Source organism: Pimephales promelas, chromosome 25, assembly GCF_988280905.1.
Source record: "Pimephales promelas chromosome 25, fPimPro1.hap1.1, whole genome shotgun sequence".
Classification (NCBI taxonomy): domain Eukaryota; kingdom Metazoa; phylum Chordata; class Actinopteri; order Cypriniformes; family Leuciscidae; genus Pimephales; species Pimephales promelas.
Window position 1 is genome coordinate 21,115,910 of NC_142793.1, and position 25,057 is coordinate 21,140,966.

General features: G+C 37.5%; 2 long non-coding RNA genes across 4 annotated transcripts in view; one reads left to right on the forward strand and one right to left on the reverse strand.

The window, feature by feature from the left end:
- The window catches only part of LOC120459104 (uncharacterized), a 48,647-nt gene that overhangs the window by 11,186 nt on the left and 12,404 nt on the right, over positions 1-25,057 (reverse strand). For both annotated transcript variants that reach the window (XR_016150634.1, XR_016150633.1), the window contains exon 3: positions 13,204-13,308. This is a non-coding gene — a long non-coding RNA (uncharacterized LOC120459104). The remainder of the gene's footprint in view (positions 1-13,203; positions 13,309-25,057) is intronic.
- LOC148965086 (uncharacterized) lies at positions 15,339-18,985 on the forward strand. Of its 2 annotated transcripts, none has more exons than XR_016150752.1 (6): positions 15,339-15,718; positions 15,823-15,898; positions 15,992-16,080; positions 16,204-16,292; positions 16,414-16,830; positions 18,416-18,985. It is a non-coding gene; the product is annotated as an uncharacterized LOC148965086 (long non-coding RNA). The 2 variants fall into 2 exon arrangements; XR_016150751.1 differs by having other exon boundaries at positions 15,344-15,718; positions 15,992-16,076; positions 18,416-18,984.

Below are 25,057 nucleotides of genomic sequence, written 5' to 3' on the forward strand. Positions count from 1 at the left end.
TTAGCAAAATGGTGATTCAATGTCACCTTGCCATTTTCAGCAGAACATTTTTATTGAAGAAAGATTTAAATACCTACACAAGCTTCGCCAAGAGGCGAGTAAAGTGTGTCAGACAAAAAAGTTGCAATCAGGGGGGCGTTTTTTTCCTTAAACTTATTTGGTTGCAAAAACAGCCCAAGCATTTTACAGATAAACCTATTAAATAGTAATACCGACTAATGTCAATGTGCATAGAGTTGCATTTTCGGCCTCTGAACCCTCCATGGTCTCCATCCAGTTTCTCTCTGGGCCGTAAATCAGCACGTCTCTTCACATGTGATAATTCTCCAAAGTTAAACAGCCATAAAAGCCTAAGGAACTCTGACCTTCAGCATCTAACTAAGCAAGAAAAGCCAATGATGTGTACCGGTCCGGAGTCACGCTGCTTGCGTTATGATAAACTACGGCCCCGCGGTTGCTAAAAAATAACAGTATGTCTTCGTTGACATATATAGGGCCGGCAATTCAAAGCGATCCCAATTTATTTAGCACTAAAATATTTTATTGTTGGCTATAAAGCATATGGCAGAGGGGAGAGGGGAAGGACGAGGATGTCTTGACAGCAGGGCTCCTCCGGCTGTATTGTTCACCCCCAAGGAGAAACTGTCCAAACTTATAACCAGTTAGGCTGACAGTTCAACTGCAGTGTTGCACGAGTCCTGCTTTTCTTTTCAAGGTGAGGATCACAGAGACCATTTTGTGATCAAAATTATTTAATGACCAAAATGTTATATTACAAAAATTACACACAAACGCACACACACAAACATATAATACGTAAATCTAATAATTGTATTATTTTTTACATTAAAACAATGTGATGATAGACAGACAGAGCATTGTTTAAATGTAAAATATATATTGTTTTAATGTAATTAATTATAATATATGTAATAATAATAATAAACAATCGCACAAACACACACAGTATATATAGATATACAGTTCAAAACTAAAATATTAAAATTATTATACTTAAAAATAATAAATAAATGTAATCAATATTTTATTTAAAAAAATATTAGATATTAATAAGGTTACATTTTTTTGCATTTTATCACCTTTAATGCAAAATTATAATTCTAAATATTATTATTATTAAGTAAATAAATAAACAAATATTGTGAATTAATTAGGGCTGTCAAATGATTAATATAAAATAAAATATAAAATATTTATATTTATATATAATATAAATTATATATAAATCTATATACAGTATATACATGAAAATATTTATAAAATATATACAAGCATGTGTATATATATATATATATATATAATTATACACAGTGCACCCACATATATTATGTAAAAACAAACTTTTATTTTGGATGCGATTAATTGCGATTAATTGTTTGACAACCCTACAATTAATACATGTTGTAAATTATTGCATATATAAAGCATTGTAGTATTTTTTAAAATATATTATTATATATAATGATACAACAAATGATATTATAACAATGTTTATGTAATGTGAATGGAATATAAAAGTATATATTAATACGGTTATATTTAGTATAATTAATATATAATATTTCAAATCTTAGTCAAATAAACAAACACATACATACAGTAAAATATAAAATGTAAAAAAGAAAAAAGAAATGCTTAGCAGAAATACAAATTTGTGTACAAAAAAGTTGCTAACAAATAAATAAGTTTAGCATGCACAACGATGAGCACATTGCTAATCAGCATTTATATAGCTGCATTCATGCATATTATCTTCATTGAGTGCAAATGTAAACACAATCCACTAAACAGTCAGTTATACTGATCACACCGAGTTCCCAGTGCCGAGCCTCTCCATTATAATGCGGGGTCATTAACAATCCCATAATGCATGCAGACTGAGAGGAAATAAGCCCTGACTGCATCCTCTGCCATCTCTGCCCTTCACAGCTGTCATGGCAAGATCATAAACTGCATTTATAACAACCTGGCTTTGGGGTGAAAGTGAAGCGACCCCCCCTCGCCTAACAGGACCGCTTCCATTCAGACTACAAAAGTCACACGCTTTGTCAAGCTACTGCCTTATTCGTTTTTTCTTTCAACAAAAAAAAAGAAGAAAAAAAAGCACTGAATCATGCACTTCTGCCTTAAGAAATCACACAAATCCAGCCAATTGTAATTAATTAATTCCTGTATTATTTATTGTCAGTGCTGTTACTCACTTCGCATGACTGCTTGACCTGAATGTATTTTCCAAACCCACCGAGCACATTGTCGGTTTCATTTGATTGATTAATTAATTAATCACGGAAATGACCAGAATGCTTTTAGAAGGGATGCTCAGCACATTCCCACATTTATTTGCGAGCATTTACATAACGCATACAGCACCGGGCTGAAACAACGCATCCCCTCCTAACAAGAATTTAAACTCACCGGAGAGAGAAGATCTTCTAGGTAACATCGTTAATCATAATTAAGCAAAGTGTGACAGCAGCTTAGAGGCCCTTTTACTGAACCACCCCCTCTCATCCTAAAGGAATACGGTCTCATATCTCCATTCACGTGGATCAGGTGAAAAAAAAACAAAAAAAAAACAGAAGGTGTATAATATGATGAGTTTTTGCACTATTATGCCGTTTGGCCTTGTATTAAGGCAGATCATCAAGGGTTTTGACCTCTTGTAGCGGAAAGCCCAAAGGCTTCTGGGATACCGGTCCCTCTAAGTTATCTGTCTGCTTTACAGATCTATGACTGTTCTTTGCACAGGGCTAAATACCATTTAATTTAGCCGTGCTCCCCATATTCATCTTCAGCTGGTGATTTATGGACTTTGGATGACTCTGTGTTATTAATAAAGGTTCCCATAATAATCAAACCATGCACCAGCACAATGTTAAGCTGAAAAGGTTGCCAGGGTGTTGCTATTGAGTTTCTAGCAACAAGGATCATTGGAATAACAATTCTCCATCTATATTGTTTACCAAAAACATACCTATAGCCTACAATTCACTGAATTTTTCCAAAATGAAATGAACACTAGTCAGTGCGGGTCCTAAATTTCTTGGGGCCCGAAGCAAATATGGTTACCCAAAAATGAAAAAAAAAATTAGCCATTGATTTACTCACCCTCAAGCCACCCTAGGTGTTTATGACTCTCTTCTTTCAGACGAATTACAATCAGAGTTATATTAAAAAAAGTCCTGGCTCTTTCAAGCTTTATAATGGGAGTCAATGTGTATATTTTTTTGGAAGTCCATAAAAGCGCATCCATTCAAGATAAATGTGCTCGAAGCAGCTCTCTCGGGGCAGCCAAAAGAGTAACACTTGACGACGTATTTATATGATGTAGGACTAGTGTAAGCTTTTACGCCTCGAGCGGTTCAAACAAACAGGGCTGGGCAACTGCGTTTGTCATTACGTTGTGCATCAAGTTAAAGGGTTACTCTTTTAGTGTAAGTCAACTTGCGTATTATTAATGCCAGGCCAGTAGGTGCCGATGTCACTTTGTAAAGAATATGTAAGCGAATGATCGAATTATCACAAATAATCTCTCATTGACAAATGCGGAAAAAAATTAGTTCATGCGTTCATGACATCAAGACTAGATTATTGTAATGCTCTACTGGGTGGTTGCCGTGAACGCTTAAAGGGATACTCCACTTTTTTTGGAAATAGGCTCATTTTAAAACTCCCCCAGAGTTAAACAGTTGGGTTTTACCGTTTTTGAATCCATCCCGCCGATTTTCTTATATTTAGAAGAAAATCAGTAACCAGACATTTTCTGGTCCCATTGACTTCCATAGTATATTTTTTTCCTACTATGGAAGTCAATGAGACCAGAAACTGTCTGGTTACTGATATTTTTCTAAATATCAGAAAATCGGCTGAATGGATTCAAAAACGGTAAAACTCAAACATTTAACTCTGAGGGAGTTGTAAAATGAGCCTATTTCCCAAAAAAGTGGAGTATCCCTTTAATAAACAAACTTCAGCTAGTACAAAACAGAGCAGCTCGAGTTCTTACCAAAACCAGGAAGTATGACAATATTAGCCTGGTTCTGTCAACAGCTGCTTGTTAAACATCGTATAATTGTTAAAATATTGCTAATTACTTACAAAGCACTAAATGGTTTAGCTCCCCAGTACTTGAGGGAGTTCTTAATGCATTATAGTCCTTCATGTCTATTGCGATCTCAAAACTCCGGCCAGTTGATAATACCTAGAATATCAAAATCGACTGCTGACAGTAGATAATTTTCCTATTTAGCACCAAAACGTAAAACGTAAGTTTATCAAGCGACGAGAAAACTTTTTGTGCGAAAAAACTAACAAAAATAACGACTTTATTCGACTATTCCTTTTCTTCCTTGTAGGTCTGAAAGGAGACTTCAATTTCCATGACACATGCGTCGGGGGGTGCATTGGTACAGCATGGGGGTGAGTAATTAATGACTTAATTTTCATTTCTGGGTGAACTAACCCTTTAAGTTGCCGGCCTTATCAACACGACAGCCATCGGCACTGATTCTCAACAACTCGTCTCCATACCGGATTACTCTGACTTCCAAACAGATGGAAATGGACAAATACTTTTAATGTTTCGATCGGATTTGTCTTGTGCTACCCGAATCACACATTGTTCCTTCTTTGGCAAGAGGTTTTTTTCCCCATTCCGTCACCTGATAGCATTTTGGTTCCTTGCCACTGTTGCCTTGGCTTTTGGCTTGCTTAGTTGGGGACATTTAATATTCAACAATAGTATTGATCTGTGTTGTATTATTTTCATGTTATCACTGTGAAGCTGCTTTGATACAATCTGTATTGTAAAAAGTGCTATATCAATAAAGGTGACTTGACTGAAAAAAAAAAAAAAACACACTTAACCCACCTGGTTAGCTTTAGCTGGTTTAAACGGTCTCCTTTAAGATAAGCTGATCTAGGGACCAGTTGAGGGGCCAGTTGGTCTCTTATAGCCTGACCAGCTTCTAAAACAAGCCAAAAGACCAACCTGTCCCATCTGGGAAGACCAGCTAAAACCAGCAAACCAGATTTGGCTGTTTTTTTTTTTTTGTTTTTTTATCAGCAGGGTAGACTCAGGTCTCGGGTTTTCAATATACTGCATATTTATGTGCATTTCATTTAGTGTGTTAGGATTCGCAATCATATTTACAAGAGGACTTGAAGATTTGTTTATGTGGGGTTATGTTTAACCTGTATTCCAGGCTGAGGAGGAAGATGAATTAGTCAGTGTACCATTACCCCATCATGTGGTCTCTCTAGGGAGTTCCCCCCCCCCCTCCTTCTCATCTTCCTACCACTGATAGACTCGGTAAACAACACATGGATAAACAACCTGAATGATATGTCTTTAAATCCTATTAATCTTCTTTTGTCATAGTTCCCACTCGCTTCGAAAGTGCTATCAATGCTGTACAGTTTAAGTGCTGTCTTTGTGGGGAAATGGACATGAATAAAGGCCCTGACTGTTTAAAAAATGCAGCAAAATGACTTTGTTGGTTTTTACATGTTTCACGACACATTCAAAGTGAATGTATAGTGATGCATTCGGTTTTCTCTGAAACAGATGAGCATGAATGTAGCAACATTTTGTTACTTTTTTGTACATATCATGGCAGTTCAGAAATTAAATGTCTGGTAAGTGGTGCTAAAAGGCACTACAGTATTGTGTTTAAAAATAAAATACTACATACTCTACCCTAAACCTAACCGATAGTGTTAACAAAAGCAAATGTGAGGGGAAAAAACTAGTATTGTGGCTTCATGGGACTCGTAACTGATGATGTTACATGATCATAGCGACATGGATGTTTGCACTGATATTTAGCACTCCAGTCAATTTGTACTTATAGCACTTTATACAATAGATTGCTTTAAACCAAACAGCTTTACAATATTCAAAATTAAAAACAGCGTCAGTTTTGCTTTTAAATGAGAATTGCTCGACAATTTCTACTATAATAGTCTCAGGGCCCCACCTATTATCTCATCGCCATGGACCAATGGCAGTTCCAGAAATTAGTTTTGGCAAACTGTTTCGAACTTCAGAAATAAACACGTTTTGGCCAGATGTTGATCGAAATGGCATCAGTTGGTTCTTCGATTTCGCTTGAAGTATATCTGGGCCTTTAGCATGCTAAAGGTTTCATTGAGGTCAACTTAAAAAGTGAAGATGCCCCCAATGCATGTTTTTCTCCTCTCGTTTTCTTTTCTTCTGCCAAATGAGTGTTCTCCATCCTAGAAAAGGGGGGCTTGTTAATTGCCCTGTGATGCCATAGTGCCGTGAATCTCTATGACAAAGTGAGTGTACCATCTGTAGCAGCTGCTAACTGCAGGCGAACGCCTTGGGAGCCTGCATGCTGCACTGACAAGCCCTGCAAACTCTGAAATGTGTGGGGTGCAGCAGGTCCAGCAGTCCCACAGGTTAAATTATTCAGCCCTTTAAACTTGGAGAAGTCTGCAGAAGACACCCGGAGGTAAAAAGCCTCTCAGAGTCTCAGTCAAAACAATTGAAAGAGTTACATGTGTTCCAATTAGATATTTGCCAACCTACAAAGCAGATGACTCCCTTCATTTGTTGCTCTGACCTGTCAACTCTGGGCAGGTGTTTGACTGAGTGTACTTAATTACCTAAACAGTAAGACTGTTAGATACTTAGTCGTGCTTGCTAAGACTATTACAATCTATCATACTTATTATTATATTTGATATTGCAACCTCTAAGAACACACTAGTAAACTCCTATCAATGACCAACACCTTAGCAACTCGAGTCCCTAGCAATGTCCTATCAACCACCAAAACACTAGAACCCCTACCAATTACCTAGCAACCTCTAAGAACACTAGCAAACTCCCACTAATGCCCTGTCAACTACTATTACCCTAACAACTCCCTAGCAACCACTAACACCCAATGACCTATTAACCACCAACAAACGAGCACCCACTACCAATGCCCTAGCAACCTCTAAGAACACACTAGCAAACTCCTAGCAATACCCTAGCAACCACGAACACCCTAGCAACTCCAATTACCTAGCAACCTCTAAGAACACACAAGCAAACTCCTTGTAATGTCCTAGCAACCATCAACACACTAGCATCCCCAGCAACCTCACAGTACCAAACTACTAATAATAGTCTAGCAATTGCCCAGAACACATTATTACGACATTAAGTCAAAATAATATTATACGAAATACCATTTTGCAATCTCAAGCAGCATAATCTTTTTTACAGCTAAAAATAACTGGAAGAGGATGACTCTGGAATTCAATTTACAAATGGCCACACCTGCTCTTACGTTAAAAATAGGTTGGATATGATCAGAAAACTGCATAGCAACACCTTAGCAACCACCCTTGCACTATGGAGGCTAGTATTGTACTGACATTTTACACACATTTTCTTAAGCATTATCATAACGCAAAAACATCTGGATGGGTTTCTACAGATGGACACCTTTGCATTTCGGTTGATTCAGACAATCACAGTTTGACATGCAACTTGAACATTTTTTGGATTTTGAGAGCATAAGATGACACAAAGTGAAGGAGAAAATAAGATCCACGAGGATGTGAAAGAGAAAAGTCCCAAATGGGCGACAGCCGGATTCTGTTTGATTTCATAAATAATTTGAGTCATCAGGGACACACATTGTTTTAGGCTTAAACATGTTGTTTACTGATGCCACATGTTTGAGGGACAGACACCGCTGTTGGTACACAATAAGAGCCCTTCAGGATTTGTAGAGAATGAGAATCTCACCCTAGGCACCAATGCTTGGCAAAGAAATAAAAGACTTCTGGGAGTGCTGGTTGTGTTTGTATCTATGCAGTGATTATGTATGTGTAGGTGTGAGAGAAATGGTGTTAGTCCAGAATACCTAGAGGTGCTTTTGGTCCCAGTTGAATGATCCGCATCGCCTGAGAGCGCCATCTTAGATGCATTAATGAGACACGCCTCATCAAATGATGTGGGAAATTAATCAATTCTTCAAATATGTCTCTGTCCCTGCTCTCCCACACCTGTTCACCCTCTACATCGCTGCCTGGGACATTCAATTATTTAAGCACTTGATTAAAATAAAATAAATAAGTATATTGTTTAGACTGAGTTCAATTATCATTTTAAGAACAAAATGTACTTTTTACATTGACACTTTTTGCACATGTCCCGCCTTGAAGAGCAAAACGATTTTAAAGTAACAATTTAACAGGCTACGCATCATCATCACTTCACATATAACTTATATGATTGGTTTATTCTGCCATGTTTGATCAGAAACACATCTCCACATCAGAATCTGAGAGTCAGTGGAGAAAAAAAAAAGATGAAAGATTTTACTGTCTTTGCCAATGGCCAAAATCCCACTCCTGCTCTCTCAGTAGGCTGAGGAACTATAGGAAAACAATAAACGTAATTCCATTTCCACCCGTATCCTTTGAGGCATTTGGCATAGAAAGAAAAAAGGAGATTTCATGCATCTGGAAGTGCTAGTTTGAGTCAAGCATCACCCACCCTGCCGTCTCTCTGCATGTCTCATGTGAACTGATGCCGGTTTGGCATGTTGTTCAGGAAGAAAAAAAAAGTGATGCAAAACTGCAGGAAGCACATAGCGTTCTTCTCAAAGCAATTCAGTCAATGTCAAGCCCCAATCACCACAAATCCTATTTCCGTTATAACAAAAAACTAAACATAATTAGGTCATAAAATGAATGATTATGAGGTAAAGAGTCATAATTATGAGATTCTAAGATTTAAAAAAAGTGTCTGAGAGTAAAAATTATGATAAAAAGTCACAATTGTGCAAAATAAATAATAACAAATAAATAATAATAATACAATTAACGTTTTTAAATGGGTTTAAAGTGGTAAATAAAAAACATTGTTCAAGCACGATGTGAACAATAACAGTTTTAACACAAGATAAAACATATTTAATAAAAAAATAAATTACGTAAATTAACAATTGTAATTTTCAGGAACATAATCAAACATAAATTGTATCCATTGTTGACGAACTACAACGTCCGTGGGAAGCCCGAACACAGAAGACCTGACAGCTGGGTGAACACAACACACTCAACGAGCCGCAGAAGGACATTGCCATGTCCTTTTTGGGTTGATACAAATGTATGGGTTAGTTACGTATAAAACCCGTTAGTCCCATTCGAGTCGTTTTTGTAGGCATTAAACTTTCTGATTTTTAAAAGACGATATCTCTGCTTACATTGAACTTTCAGCGCTGCAACTTTGCAGATACTGTGCATGCACCAACAGCAACATTACACACTATTTAAAATGAAAAAAGTGAAATCGAAATCAACCACCCCTTTAATGACATTTGAAGGTAGCATTATCGCCCCCTTGAGGTTTAGTACTGCCACATAAAAAAAGATTGCAATGCATTGGACTATATGTATTTACATACTTGCATAAAGTGTGTTTTCTGCCTTAGTTGTTCTGCGCTTGTAAACATCAGAGTGTGAATCAAGCTGCCCTCCTCATCCTCGCCACAATACACTTCAGCGAGTCAGCGTGGTGCCAATTAGTATTTTTGAGGCAAACAAATGCCCATCCTTTTGTTTTGGATAAAAGCATATAGATGGTATAAATTAAAGAGGACAAAAGATTGCTGAGTGTTTGTATGTAAATGTTTAATTAACCCGTGTCTTGATGATTGGGATGGTATAGAGCGCGGGTATTAATCCACTAATAGGACGAGCGACTGCAGAGGGAAGCGCGCACAGCATGACATATTAATTGGAAACAGTGTGATGTTTCACTTACATACATTAACAAAGTCAGTAATTTCTCCAGCTATTCAGGGGATAATAATTCTTACAGCAGGTTCTGTCAAAATTTCTAAGCTCTAACAAAATAATAATAATAATAATTTGTAAAATCGCATAATAAAAATTAAAAACCTAAAAAAAAAATCTAATTTTATTACATGAATGCACGTTTATATAAATAGGGACTTTAGAAAAATATGATTACAGCCAAAGTGCAGAAAAATATGCTTTGTACATTTAATATAGCATATGCTACTTTGCATTTAAGGTCTTGGGCTTTTTTTCCATTAAAAAAACAAACAAACTATCAACCCGCTTACTTATGGTTAACACGTTCAATTAATATAGTATACATTCATACATCTACACACCTAAAAAAAAACTGAACACACTTTTTAAATACCTCCCAACCCTTGTCCCATTAATTTTAATAAATCATTTCAAACATGTATACAGCTCTGGTTTATTTTAAATCAGTGCCTAAGAATATTACACATAAATCAATTTCCAGCAATCCATTGACTATTTTTTATTATGTCCGTAGGGGTCTAAAGGCCTTCTCGGACACATTTAAGCCCATATACGTGTATTCTTTATGGTTTTATACTCACATATATATATATATATATATATATTTATCTATAATTCCTGATCACGTTTGATAACCCACAGCAGAATTAATAAGCTTAAGATGAGGCAAGTCGTGTTTCCACATCTCAGGCCTCCCTAAATCACAAAGCGCACGGAGAAGGGCACAACGATTTCATCTCTAAGGAGTGTGTGTTGTTTTGCCTCCGAGGTATGAGTTGGGTTCAGCGAGTTTTTTTATTTAATCACCGTATGCATGCGTTTGCCGGAGATGGCAATTATTAGCACCAAAACCAGCCGTCCTGTTCACATGTGACGTGTTCCCCAGGGCAGTTGAGACAGGGGCACGCGGGGCAGCCTTTCCCGCCATGAAAGGCCTGACAGACATTCGCCTGAAGAGAAATGCATCAGCGGATAGTTACCAAGGTTGCCTTTAGTAGAAACTACACTGAACGTGTTCACATGCTAAATTTCTGATTAGCGAATTGATAAATGCGTACAGGTTTTTAGTCTGCTCCACAGGCCCGTTTTCGCAGACAAAATACACTTTAAGGACCACATGCATGTAGGTTTGCTATGCTGTACATTCACTCCGAAACTTTGTTGTTTTAAATATTTGCCTCCTCGTTGCTAATAGATAAACACCCTTTGACATATCACACACAATGAAATCCTCATGAATATTTAATAGAATTAAATATAAAGACTCCACGACTTGTTTCTGCTCTCGCGCTACTGTTTGCTCCCCTGCAGATAGCAACATAAAAGCTAACCTCAGCTAGTCACAGAAAACACTCTTGCTTTGAGTCCGCTATTTTGAGCGAGCGGAGCCGAATAAAAACAGCTAGCGCTCGAAAACTTCATTTTAAAGTCAACACAGGTATATAAAGGAACTAAGATAAGTAGATTTGAAAATAAAAAGCTAAACAAACTCCTCCCTTATTGAGTAAACATGTGTTGACAACACTTTGTCGCCGTGGCTCTCGGATCCTTTCTCTCGCATTTCAAGGTGGCCTATATCGCCTGTTCTTAATATCAACAACCGTATAAGTATTAAAAGTGGTCTAATGATAATGAATTAGACGACGGGATCAATTATTCATACCTACCACAAACTCAGCATTCCTAAACAATTATAGTTTTGCTGAACGATAGCGCGCGAAGCCCTTCCCGCTATTTTCTGAGCGCTCAGGGAGACAAGGTGACGTGGGAAGGCGCTGTTTGTGGGAGGAAGGATAAACCCTGAGGAGATATTCAGGGAGAGAAATGATACGCTCTTTTTACAGACGTCTCGGAAGTACGCGAGAGATCATATTGTCAAGTCTTTGCGCGTCTTCTTGCTTCTTTTGTTTTCTCCTCGCATTCAAAATCATCCCCCAAGCCTACAGCAATCAGTGCAGCGCACGTCCGATTCAGACGGGAAGCGCTGAGGACGGGTGGGTCCCTGGTCCCGCGCACCGGGGGAAAGTGACAGCCCGTCTAATTGGGACTAATCAAGCAACTGGGCGCGTGCAGCGACTGTCGCGATCAGAAAAGAAGCGACATTGACCCACAGAAATAGGTACTGCCGTAGGCTGCATTCATAGAACAGCGCGCCTGCATATTAGATCCACCTGCCTTTGCTAGCGTTGCCTCATCCCTTTGGTCAATAACAAAAAGCAGAGAGAGAGAGAGAGCGAATGAGAGAAAGAGAGAGAGAGCGAATGAGAGAAAGAGATGCAGTGAAAAGAGCCACGCTTGACAAATTTCCCACCGCACATTAAAAAGGAGCCGTGTTCTGAGGATAATGCTACATTATTCTTTTTTATTCTTTCACTCAGAGCTATTGCTTTGAATTACAGAGGAATCTTTGTTAAGAATAAGAAGGAGAGGAATCAAAAATTCATCAGAGAGAGTTCGCGATGGGCTGAGGAGAATGTATTTTTGTGCTGGAACCAACATTTGCGAAAGTTCCATCTCCTTAAGCAATTATTAGCGGTGATAGTTTGACATGCTCAAGAGTTGTCAACAACTGACTTTAAACAAAGTACAAAGCAGAAATAAACAGAGCCCGGGGCAAAATTAACTTGGGGACCAGCCGCTCTATGAATTATAAATGGCTATCCATTACCACGGCGAATGGTGATACCAGGAGGCCTCGTCAGTGCGGAATACAGTTGCGAAGGGTGTGAAACAAAGGCGGCTTAGAGAAAAAGAACTAAACACTGTTTTGTGGGAATGAATGACCCTTACTGAGTGGATGAACTTTCCATAACTGTGGCCCTCTGTATAATAGTATTTTAAAACAGAGACTTTTAAACTGATGCAGGATGTACTTTATAGCTACACAGTAAAAAAGTGATCATGTTAAGGCAATTGGTTTCCTCGCTTTTTTAAGTTAAGTCAACTTAAGTAAATCAACGATGCGTAATTGAAAAAAAAGTTAAGTTGAATTGACAAGTTAATTTCTTCAATTATTCATCAAGTTTATTTACTTCATAAGCCAATGTTTCCCTTTTTACAGTGGGTTTAGTGGCAATTTAGGTACAAATTAACTGCAAATATATATACTATATATTATATATTATCTACTACGCATTTAGCATGCATGGTAGACAATTACGCAAAAGTAAATGTTGACTGTCCTTTACAAAAACCTTTGGTTATTATTATTTTTGTGTGAAATTGTCATCATTACAGTGTATACAGAACTGGCCTCATGCGCTTCTTACAGTGAAACATTTTTTTAATCTTGGTTGATCAAGAAAGGTTCCCACCTCTAGAGGTTCAGGATTTGTACTGTGAAAGAACACATACCTTCAGAGCATTTCACTTCCCTTTTAATCTCAGGATACAGCAGTGGCACACATATTGACCCCTGTCAACAAAGAACTGGGAGAAGACTCGCCCCCAGAGGTGGATCTGTTGAAGATATGAAAGCCAAAGCGGTCAACATTGATAAAAGCTATCAGCCGATTCTATTCGACAAGGGACCCGTGACTGCAGGACATCTGTGAGAGGGCAAATGACTTGATTGGCACCAGGGATAGAACTTAAATTCCCAGTTTTCCTTCCCCGTAGAACTCCACCAAAGGCATTTTAGGCCGACCAACTATATCCTGAGACATCTCATTAATGGGAAGAAAGAGATACAGGAACTGAAGAACGTGTGGCAGGTACTCCCAGCTGGCTTGTAGTAGGAGGCTTTTTACATAATTTAAAAGTGAAACTTTCATATCAGACATTTTCAATTCAAAAGTGTGCGGATTTATTCGGCCCGATTGTCTGTGGAGAACGAAAACCATCCCTGGTGATAAAAAAAAAAAAAAACTATCTTCTTTTTTTGCTACACCTCTGCAAACTTCAAAAAGGCTGTAAATACAGTCTTTACAAAAAACACAAAACTTCTGACTTCATTTGAAGTAAACCCAACATTTGCTCTCAAAGTATTAAAGGATCAACAACCTACCACTACGATGGACGAGTCCCGGTAATTACTGTTTCCACGCTCGTATAATCACATTATGATGCGTTAACCAATATATTTATTTATCATTATTCTGTTTAGATTCCCATCTAAAAACACAACCCATCTTCAAAAGTCGCTGTGATGCTCGCTTCGCTGTAGCCTAGTGTATTTGAGGTGACTTGAAATAGCGTCGTGCAAATGGTACGTACTTAAACAACGAACCCTAAAGGTGTTGTTTTGGAAGTAAAAAAAAGAAATCTGCAGTTTGTTTTGAATTAAAAGTCGCTGCAAAAATAAATAGTAGAAGTAAACAGCATTAACGACAGCACGACGGCATTACAGTGCCCTACGACGTATTGATTTATTCTATACAGAATTATTTATGATATATTCATGCATGCGACATGAACTCCTTGATGTCTTTGACAGTGATTAGAGGCTTAAAATATGTCTAAAAAAGAAGAGACATGCCAAGACAATGGTCAAATCAGTATAAGACTGATCGTAGACGCCTAAAAGTCCGTTATGCCTCCAAGACACAAAGATGGAAGGTTCGAAGACCAAAAGGCACGCATGCGTTTTGCATATGGCGCCTTTGCGGGTAAAGTGGGGCATGAGTGACGGGCGTCATCTTACAGTCATTTTGTTTATAATTAAAATGAACACTTTGTTCTATTATCCATGAGAGACCATCAATGAGTTAACAGACTACCTCTACCAGCCTTTCTTTGGTCAAAGCTGTCAAACGCCTCTCCACACTTGAAGGGATGCTAACTCTACAACGACTCCACATCAGGTAATTACCACTACATACTTCACACCGGCTTTGGGCAGCTCCCTGAAGTATTTGCATTTTTATGTATAATTGGCCCCAAACATGGCAGTTTGATGCCATGAGGACTTCAGAGGAGGACCACGGGAGGGACAGATGGTGAAACGTCGTAGCGAAACGCAGCGTTCCTCATTCATCTGTGCTTCGCTTGTGCATGAAAGCATACGATGCTGTCGCGGAGCTCTTTTTGATTGATTATTCAAAACAAAACTCCACAGCACGAAGCCCAGCGTTGAGCCACTGAGAAGTACTCAAATAGCAAAGGAGTGCAGGGGTCTGAGGAGCTTTTTTTCTCCTTTTTTTTTTTTTGAAGAGACGAGTAGCCAACGGCGAGCGTATCCTCGTGCTTTTAGATCCTGTTTTAATCTTTCCCCTGCTTTTAATGATCTGCTTCCTATCCTAGAGTAAAGTTCTTCATATGCCATGTTCTTGCCTTTACGGAGTGCTTTGAAATGAAATGTAAGCATATATTTATTTTTATAGTTTAAAGGACTCAAGGCCTTGGCAGAAATACACATTTCTGCACTGGAATTAATAAGCATCGTGACACTTGAGCACTACACAGCAAAATCTTCAGTGTTGAAATCCTGGTGTTAAAGTCTCTTAGAGTAAAGTGTTAATTTTCTGGTGTTGAATCTCAAGGGATTAACACTAGCTAGTGTAAACCACACTCTGGCTGGTGAAAACATGTGGAGTTAAATCTAAGTAGCACCTGAGAATGCTTTGACAACACCAATAATAGTGTTACTAGTCACATCCGGGACATTTACGTGCTGGGCGGAACGAAACGAGCTGAAACTTTACTCACAGGCGCCATTTTCTTTGACTCGAGTCGCAAGGCATACGAGGAGGAAACACGCATTTATTACGTGTTTTATCGCATTTATAGATTCATTTTATAACATCATATTGTTTTATAACAATATGTATGTTCTGTGGACGAGCAAACCGCTCTCAGAGGGACATTTTCTATGACGCGCGATTCGGGGCAGACCAGGATGGGTTTGCTTTTTAACCGGGAAACAACGAAAGTAAGTGTTTTCTAATTTACATTGGCAATGTATTTTATAGTATATTGATTCATGGCGATATTTAAATGCCCAGCGCGATTAAACGGTCGAAATTCTTTTCAAAGGCGACATCATCTTTGACTAGCCTAAATACGGAGCTGACGAGGAGGAGGCTTAACGTTAACAGGGAAAACACCTACAGTAAGTGTTTTTAACATGATTTACCTCATGAATTTCATGGCATTATATTGTTTTGTAACGATATTTATGTAATGTGCGCGCCTAAACCGTCAGGTCCTGCATCTTTGACTCGTGACGCATTTCAAAAAGCAGTGCAGAATGCAGACACGGAGTTTGCTTTTAACAGTGAAAACACCGAGTAGGTAACTTTACTCATTTACTGTGCTACGTGTTTTATAATATGATATTGTTTTATGACAATATGTGTGATGTGCAAATATCATAAAGTATTTATCCTCAAACTATCTTTTACTCTCGTCTGCCAGCTAAACCAACTCCACAAACTGCGGACCAACAATGCACGTGAAATTTTCACTTTATTTCCTTATTTGGAGGACCAATCTTCTTAGAATGGGTAAGCAATTATTTCAAATTAAATATTGATGCAAAATGTATTTATCAGATTAACTTTTGGTTGATATTTGGAGATGCTTTAATGTTTAAATTTATTGATTTTTGCAATTTGTTTTTGCTAGGAGCAATTCTATGATGCACCAAGTGGCTAAGGGTACCAGGCTTAGTGTTTAAAGACTGTACAGACTAGAACCTGGTGATGGAAAGATAACAGATAAGTTAACATATGAGAGAATCATGGGCACAAACAAAAATAATCATGGCTTGGTATTACTAGATTTTCTTTGTTTCATAACACATATTTTGAATTTGTCTAGCCAAATTACTTAATAAAAGTGTGTGTGTGTGTGTGTGTGTGTGTGTGTGTGTGTGTGTATATATACATATAAACTTAAAATAAGATTTCTAATCAATGGTTTTCTTGATTTGACAAGTAGAAATCTCTGCCCATCACCTGCCCCCAACATTACAAAGCCACAAGAAGAGAACACCGATCCTTCCAGAATCCGGCGGCTGACTATTTAGTGAGATTTCTTAAGGTGCGTGTCTTAATTTATTCTTAAAGTGTTAGTTCACCCACAAATGGAAATTCTGTCATTAATTACTCACCCTCATGTCGTTCTAAACATGTGAGCGTTTTTCGATGTTCACAACACAAACGAAGATATTTTTAATGAAATCTGAGAGCTTCGTGCCCCTCCATTGACAATCTACGCAACTACCACTTTCAAGCCCCAGACAAAAGTACATCATTAAAGTACTCCATGCGACTCCAGTGGTTTAACATAAATGTTTATTAAACTATGCAAGTGCTGTGTTTGCAGCAAAAACAAATTTACCAATTTATTAAATATTTATTTCCAACATGCGTTCATGAGAACATTACAACTCGTGCATGTTGTTGATGTGCATGTATGTGCATTGAAGAGGAATATTTTGTAAATAAAGTTGAGTTAAAATTGTGAAATTTATGTTACACCACTAGAGTCACATGGATTACTTTTGATTTCCTTTATACCTTTCCGTGGCTTTGGAAGTGGTGGTTGAATAGGCTTTAGATGAATGGACAGAAATCTCTTATATTTCATTAAAAATATCTTCATTAAAGGGACTGTTCACCCAAAAATGTAAATTCTGTCAGTATTTACTCACCTTCATGTTGTTCCAGCCCTGTAAGACTTTTGTTCATCTTCTGAACACAAATTAAGATATTTTTGATTAAATCTGAGCTATCTCACTCCTCCATAGGCTTCTAAGGGATCAAAACTTGCCAGCCCAGAAAGTTATTAAAGATATTGTTAAAATAGTCCAAGTGATTACAGAAGCGCAATCATAAGTTTATCAAGCAACGAGAATACTTTGTGTGCCAAAAACAAACAGAAATTACGACTTTATTTAACTATGCATGCTTCTCTGTGAGCCTTGAGATGGTTCTCGTAGTGTAACAGTGCTTCAGTGTTGTACGTCACACACAGGCTCACTATTGGCCGACGCTGGTTGTGTGTGTGTGTGACGTACAACACAGAAGCGCTGCACTGTTACACTGTTAACTTGCTCAGGCCCACGCAGAAGAAAATGAATAGTTAATTTTAATATTTTTAGTTTGGTTTTTTTTTTTTTGCATACAAAAAGTATTTTTGTCACTTGATAAACTTAAGGTTGAGCCACTGTAGTCACTCTGTCTATTTTTACAATGTCTTTAATAACTTTTCTTGGCGCCAAGTTTCAATCCCTTAGAAGGCTATGGAGGAGTGAGATAGCTCAGATTTAATCAAAAATATCTTAATTTGTGTCCTGAAGATGAAGGAAATTCTTACGGGGTTGGAACAACATGAGGGTGAATAATTAGTCGGAATTTTCATTTTTGGGTGAACTAACCCTTTAAGTGTTTCGAAGATGAGAAAAACTCTTACTGGTTTGGAACAACATGAGGGTGAATAATTAATGACAGAATTACATTTTTTTTATTAATTAAATCTTCGATTTACTTGGAAATCAGTAAATTCAAGTCTTAATCAAACAAAAATGTTTTTTTGTTTGAGTCGATGATTGAACTTTTTTTCACCCTAAACTTGCTGTATTTATGAAACACAAATGTGTAAATGATCTGGTTTTGTGTTCTAGGTACCCAGTACTACACGATTTTTCACTAAAGTTGGATCTGCACAGCCTTTTCTGCTCTGTGAAACAACTGCACTGAACTTTACTGTTAGCGACTGGATACAGCTGATCCACTCATATCCTGCGACTGTTTTTCATCTGCTGAATGTTTTTGACTCAAGCACTGCTGTACTGTTGCAAAGTCAAAGGTACTGAATTAACTTCACTGACACAGGACTCACATTCACTGATATGTTCAGGACTTAAGTATTAAACATCATATAATTCTGATGACAGAAATCCATATATTGTGCATTCATCGTTTATTTAAAAAATTAACCTATAATGTAAACGTGCTTGTTCGTTAATAAAAAAAATAGTTTGTTTGAAACAACTGTTTACATTTTGCCTTTATTTTTAACTTTACAGTGAACAGAATTCTACTATGATCCCAGACTTTTTGGATTGTTTTGAAATAAAGTTTTTTAAGAGTAATAAAGAGTGATGTGTTTATTTCAAAGTGAAATTATTCTTTTAAATAATAAGATGGTATTGCATTGGAGAGTTGTCTTATTCAATTGTATGTTTGAAAAATTTTAATTTTAATAAATGTTAAAATAAATTCATAGTAACTTGGTTTTTGGAAAAATATCTTCGGGTTTAAAAGTTTAATTTTTTTAACCTTCATCTGCATTACCATTTTAAAATAAGTATACATTATAAACATTAAATCAACATAAAAAAATACACTGGAGTTGTGTGATTAAACACCATAAAGTGTTAAATGTGTATATTTAAGAGTAATAATTTCCAACACCTTGAGTGATTAAATGAAACACTAACACAGTGTTTAAAAAATAAACACTATCGTCAGTGTTGTTTTAACACTAGCAAAGATGGACCTGTATGTTCACCCGGAAAGTGATAATTTTAACACCCATGGTGACAAATCTCCTGACATTTTTTTGCTGTGTAGCCAAAAAGGCTGCAGCTAGATTCACTATCTCAGGTTTGGTTTTGCATCCTCAACCCTTTCTGAACACTTAATTATTTCTCAATAAAATTACCGAGCAAAAAAGATGAACTGTCACTACCTTCTCCAAATGGAACTGCAAAAATATTGGACTGACAAACACATGGCCCCGCCCCAAAGTGGACATTCCTAAACAAGTAGGCCTAGGCCTTAGTTGTACATTTCCCCTTATGAGGAAATATTTCCCGGTTACATTTTGTGATTTAGGCTTTAATTGGACATTTTTACTTATTTTTTTATCTCAGTGACACGATTCTTTTGAAACCAACATTTTTTTTGTTCAGTTTCGTTAACTGACTTCACCAAAAGTTGTTAGCCAGCTGAAAACACTAGGCGCTCTGCTGAAAACGGCTAGCTGAATATCCGCGGAAGTGTTACTAGCATCCAATTTCACAGTTTCTGTATTGTTTCTGTATTGTATATCGATTCAATATAAAGTTTTTGATCTGGCTCTGGTTTTAAATGATTTTGTTCCGTTATTATGCTTGTTGTCGCCTGTTGACGTTATACAAGCAGAATGTGGCGGTGCGTCTGTGTTATATTTGTCCCGCCCCTCCTCCACTGTGATTGGATGGCTGGGTAAAAAAAGTGATGTGTGCTGACAGTGATGGTTGCTGCCTTTTACCCAAAAGTTCATTCTTGAACATTCTTCAACTCTCGGCAACAAGCAAATAACGCTGAGCACTTTTTAAAAACGCAGTGCTCCCATTGAAAGCAATTGGAAAAATATGCTATCCAAGGGATTGCTTTGGTGGACACACGGCCTTTCTGCAAGTTATTGGCTGCATTCTAAATCACATACCTCCCTACTATATAGCAGGCAAAAAGCAGTATGTGACAAAAGAAGTATGTCCGGATTCAGAGTGCTCGTAAATGGCAAAAAAGTACTGGATGACCTGACCTACCACTTCCGGCGAGATTCTGAAGTGTGCATACGACACTTTACTATCCCATAAGGCCACGGGAGAGGATTTTTTTTATTTATTAATACATTAAATTGCAGTTCATCATTCTTTCACCCCATTTTTTAGTTGTTAATCGAACTGTAGAAACAAAATGTGGCCTTATATACATTCCATTCCAAATTCTAAACTGACCAACAGAATGCCATAATTTCATTTCATTCAAACAAAACAACTAGTGAATTAAATGATTCAAGTAGAAATGTATATAAAAGTAAGATTTCCATCCTTTTTCCTCAGACACCCCTATAGGTTGATCATATACTTCTCAACTTCTCCAGCACAAGAATGAAATATTTATACTTATTCATAATTGGAGAAATAAAAAAGAATAAAAAAAACACAATCAAAAATCAAGGTGAACAGTCACGCAGTCATTATTATCGGCCAAATTGGTAAGCTCTGAATTTCAAAGCATTTCTTCTTGATTTCCCAGTGTCCCGTACATGCCCACGGAGCTCTGGTCCTCTTAAAATATGTTTATAATGAAGGAGGAGACCGTCTAACATTATTAACATGCTTGGCCTTTTCATCCAACCTGCCCCCTCAGGCTCCAAGTACACCTGATTTGATCTCTCTCTCCCATCGCCAGGCGATACTTCAAAAACTAACCCTTCAAAAAAAGGGTGGAACAGTTAGCATATTCCAAAAAAGCAGAACAGATCTTAGCGTAGGCCATGATTAAACATGGGGATCAGAGTACGTAGAGCGAAATGAAATTTTTAAAATGCACATGTCTTGGATCTTAGGTGTCATTAGCTTTTTTTACAAAAGATCAAGATGAGAGAGAACAAAATGAGATTCACTTGTACAAGAGTGCTGATAATAAGCCAAAGATTTAATATTTCAGAAACTGCTAATGACTAACTGCATTCACACAATGCTCTTTTTATCATATCTACTATTAGCTTAATATTTGTTATAAACTATTACATTACATACACTATTATACCTTTGCTTTATATATATATACACTACCGTCCTAAAGTTTGAGGTCAATTTTTTTTATTTAACAAGTCAATTAAATTGAGTTCGACCGACCCCAAACTTTTGAACGGTAGTGTTTATGTATAAGGGCCTATATTTGTGATGATATTTAGAATAACAGTGTGTGTTAGTGTGGTGTTCCAGACAAGAGCATGCAAGCGGTGCAGAGTGTAGAATTACCTCTACTGATGATGTCATATGTGACTACATTAGTGAGTTTAGGTACAAAGTGAATGTGTCTTAGAAGAGGTAGAAAACCTCAGGCGTTTGTGAACGTGTTTTTTGTCCTCTTTTTGTGTGGGTACATCATGCTGCATGTTATTATTTACAAAGAGTGTTAATTAACATCCCTTTTAAATTCCCTGTTGTAGTTTGTATTTGCAGTGCTGACAGATAAAGTAGTTTAGCTGTGCATACCGCTTCAGGACAGGAAAACAAAACTGGTGATGCTTCTGTTTTTTTTTTCCTGTATTTTACCCCTTGTGTGGGATTTGTTGATTAATTATGAAGCTACAAAAGGTAAATCATATTTAAAACTCCAAACACATTTTCTTTACTGTGTTTACATACTTTTTATTGAAATAAGAAGTTGGGGAGGGACATAAAGAGCGCAACAGTGCTTGTCCACTTTTTCAATCGTCGGGAAATATTTTTCCCATAGGGGTTTATGGGATACAAATGAAAAAAATACTAATGAAATTCACAATTCGTAATTTATAACTCGCAATTGCCAGAAAAAAGTGTCCGAATTGTGATATATAGACAATTTAAAAAAGTGATTGCAAATTTATCTCACAATTCTGACCTCTCATGATTGCGGGTTTAAATTTCACAATTCAGACTTTATATCTCACAAATTGTAAATTTGTCTTAATTCAAAGAAAATAAAGTCAGAATTGTGAGATATTTAACCTTGCAGTTGAGAGAAAAAAAAAGAATTCAGAATTACGAGATATAGACATTTTATCTCACAATTCTGACAATTTTTGAGATTTCCCCTGCAGAATCATGGGTAATGTAGTTTTCACCAGGAATTTCACTGTTGGACTATTTTAAAAGTAAGTTGAAATAATGCAGGTTTATGGCTTCAACAACAGCATTTACCAATGATTAAAAAACACCGTAGCTCACTCTGTCTTTAAATGTTTTTAAGGTAGTTTAAAATCAATGGGATTTTTATTTACGAAACCCGATGGTTGCACTCTATAAAAAGTTTTTTTAAATAGCACCGTGGATCAAACAATAAAGACACTTAAAAAACAGAATACATTATAGCCAAATTCCTAGTTTTGAATAGTAAATAAAAATGCTGCAAAAGCAAAACACAGCTACTGCTAGTCGGAGACAGGTTGTATTTATATTCTCATATTCTCATTTTTTAAGTATTTTATTTGACAAAAACAATTGCTGACAAGTGCTATAGGTTAATCGTCTCAATTCTAATAAGTAAACTAGCATATCGGCTACAAAAATCTAAAATGGACTTGTGTTCTATGTTTATGATGGACAAGGTGGTATTTTGGGTGACATCTGGTAATTACCTTTTTCTAAATATAAAGATACATCATAAAAGTGTATTTTCATGCTGACATAAAAACAGCCATGAAATGAGTTCTCACACAGTTTAAGTAGAGGACGCTTTGTGCTGTCTTCAACTGACAGTTTTCTGAAAAGAGCAGAAGGAAAACATGTGTTTTAAAGAAGTTTTTTTCTTCTTCATTTCCTCCAGCTTCTCCAGAGAATGAAGAGCTGGTAGCCATTTTGAAATGTGCTGGTTCAGGATCAGTGTGCGTATCCCAGGGCAGCACTTTGATCAGTCCTACACCTCCAGACTTAACCTGCAGGTGATGCCGTGTGTTGTGGTCTCAGTGGTCCATGAGCACGCCCCGCACCCACATGGTTCCTCCAAACACTGAACCTTTTGGGTTGGGCTTTTCTAATATAAAGTTCATCAAAAAAAAAAGAGAAAGATGTTGCTTTGGTACTCAGAGTACTTTTACAGCATTGAGTTTTTTATAGCCCTCGCCTTTTATGCCGGAAACGCAGAATCCCTTTCATTGCGGTGTGAGTAGAACCGGAGGGGTGGTATTGGTGCCGTGACCCGGATGGTAGTGAGGTTTAGGGGGTGAGTGTAACACAAGCTAGCTATTAAGAGCTGTGTGTGAACCTCTCTCCCCTGGCCTCAAGAGGCACACTAAAAAATATAAAATGGACTATAGCGACTGGCGCTAGAGGCGGCAGTCTTTAAAGTCCTTGTTAGCGGCCCCACCTTCCATGCCGGAAACGCTGGTCCGAATCCCTCTCGGTCATGGTGTGAGTAGAACCAGAGGGGTGATATTGGTGCCATGACCAGGATGGGAGTGAGAATTAGGGGGTGAGTGTAACAGGCCAGCTAGTAAGAGCTGTGCATGCAAACCTCACTCCCCTGGCCTCAAGAGATGCGGTAGAGGCTGCGGTCTATAACCTCCTTGTTACCGCCCCCGCCTTCCATGTCGGAAACACAGGTTCGAATCTCACTCGGAGATGTGAGAGTAGAACTAGAGTGAGGTTTAGGATGAGGCCAGCTAGTAAGAACTGTGCATGTAAACCTCACTCACCTGGACTCAATAGGCACACTAGCGAATGACACTAGAGGCTTTAATGCAATTGTTAGTGCGCCCGCCTCCCATGCAGGAACACCAGTTGGAATCCCGCTTGGAGCGGGTGCGTGGAGAACTGGAGGAGTAACATTGGTGCCGTGACCCGAATGGGACTAAGGTTAAGGGGGTGAGTGTAACAGAGGCCAGCTACTAAGAGCTGTGTGAGTATATCTCATGCCCCTAGAGGCTGTGGCCTTTAACATCCTTGTTAGTGCTCCCACCTTCCATGCAAGAAACACTAACTGGAAGGGAACACTTTTCAGTTGCTAAGGTTTTTTGAGTGGCTTTTAGCATATTGGTGTGCTTTTGCTTATGACTCTAAGTGTCACTATGCAGTGGCTAGAGTGTTATGAATGGTTTTTATGGCATTACTATGCAGTTGCTTAATGGGTCTGAGTGATTTTTAGGGTGTCTCTTTGTATGCAGTTGTGAGGATTTACAGAGAGCATGTAAACAATTAAAGAGATAGTTTGCCCAAAATATAAATTCTATCATCATTTACTGACCTTTATGTCATTCTAACCCTGTATTGGATATTGATTGGTCAGGTTATATAACCTGACTTTCTTTCTTCTAAAGAACACTTCTACTGGTTACCCTCGACTTCTATTGTATGGACAAAAAAAATTACTAATTTCCCATGATATCATTTCCCAAAGTCCTACAGGTTTGTAAAGACATAACCCTACATTATTTTATCACATGAGGGTGATAAAATAATGACAGAATCATTTTTGGGCGAACTATCCATTTGATACACAAGTTTGAGTTAATCTATACACTTTCAGCAATGTAGTTCTGCCCACCTTTCTCTGAAAAAGAAAGCTTGCTTTGTGTTTTTCAGGCAGGTGAAAAGGGCATCATGTCAGCCAGCAGCAAAAAAAGAAGAAGAAACAGACAAATATTTCCCCCATAGTTTGTGTGATGGCTACAGGCAAGAAACCATATTTTGAGATGCATTTATATGCTAATTTGCATGGCTTAAAGCAACACAAGCTGGTCAGTCTGTCCAAGCTACGTTTAAAGGCACGTTTTGAAGATGTTA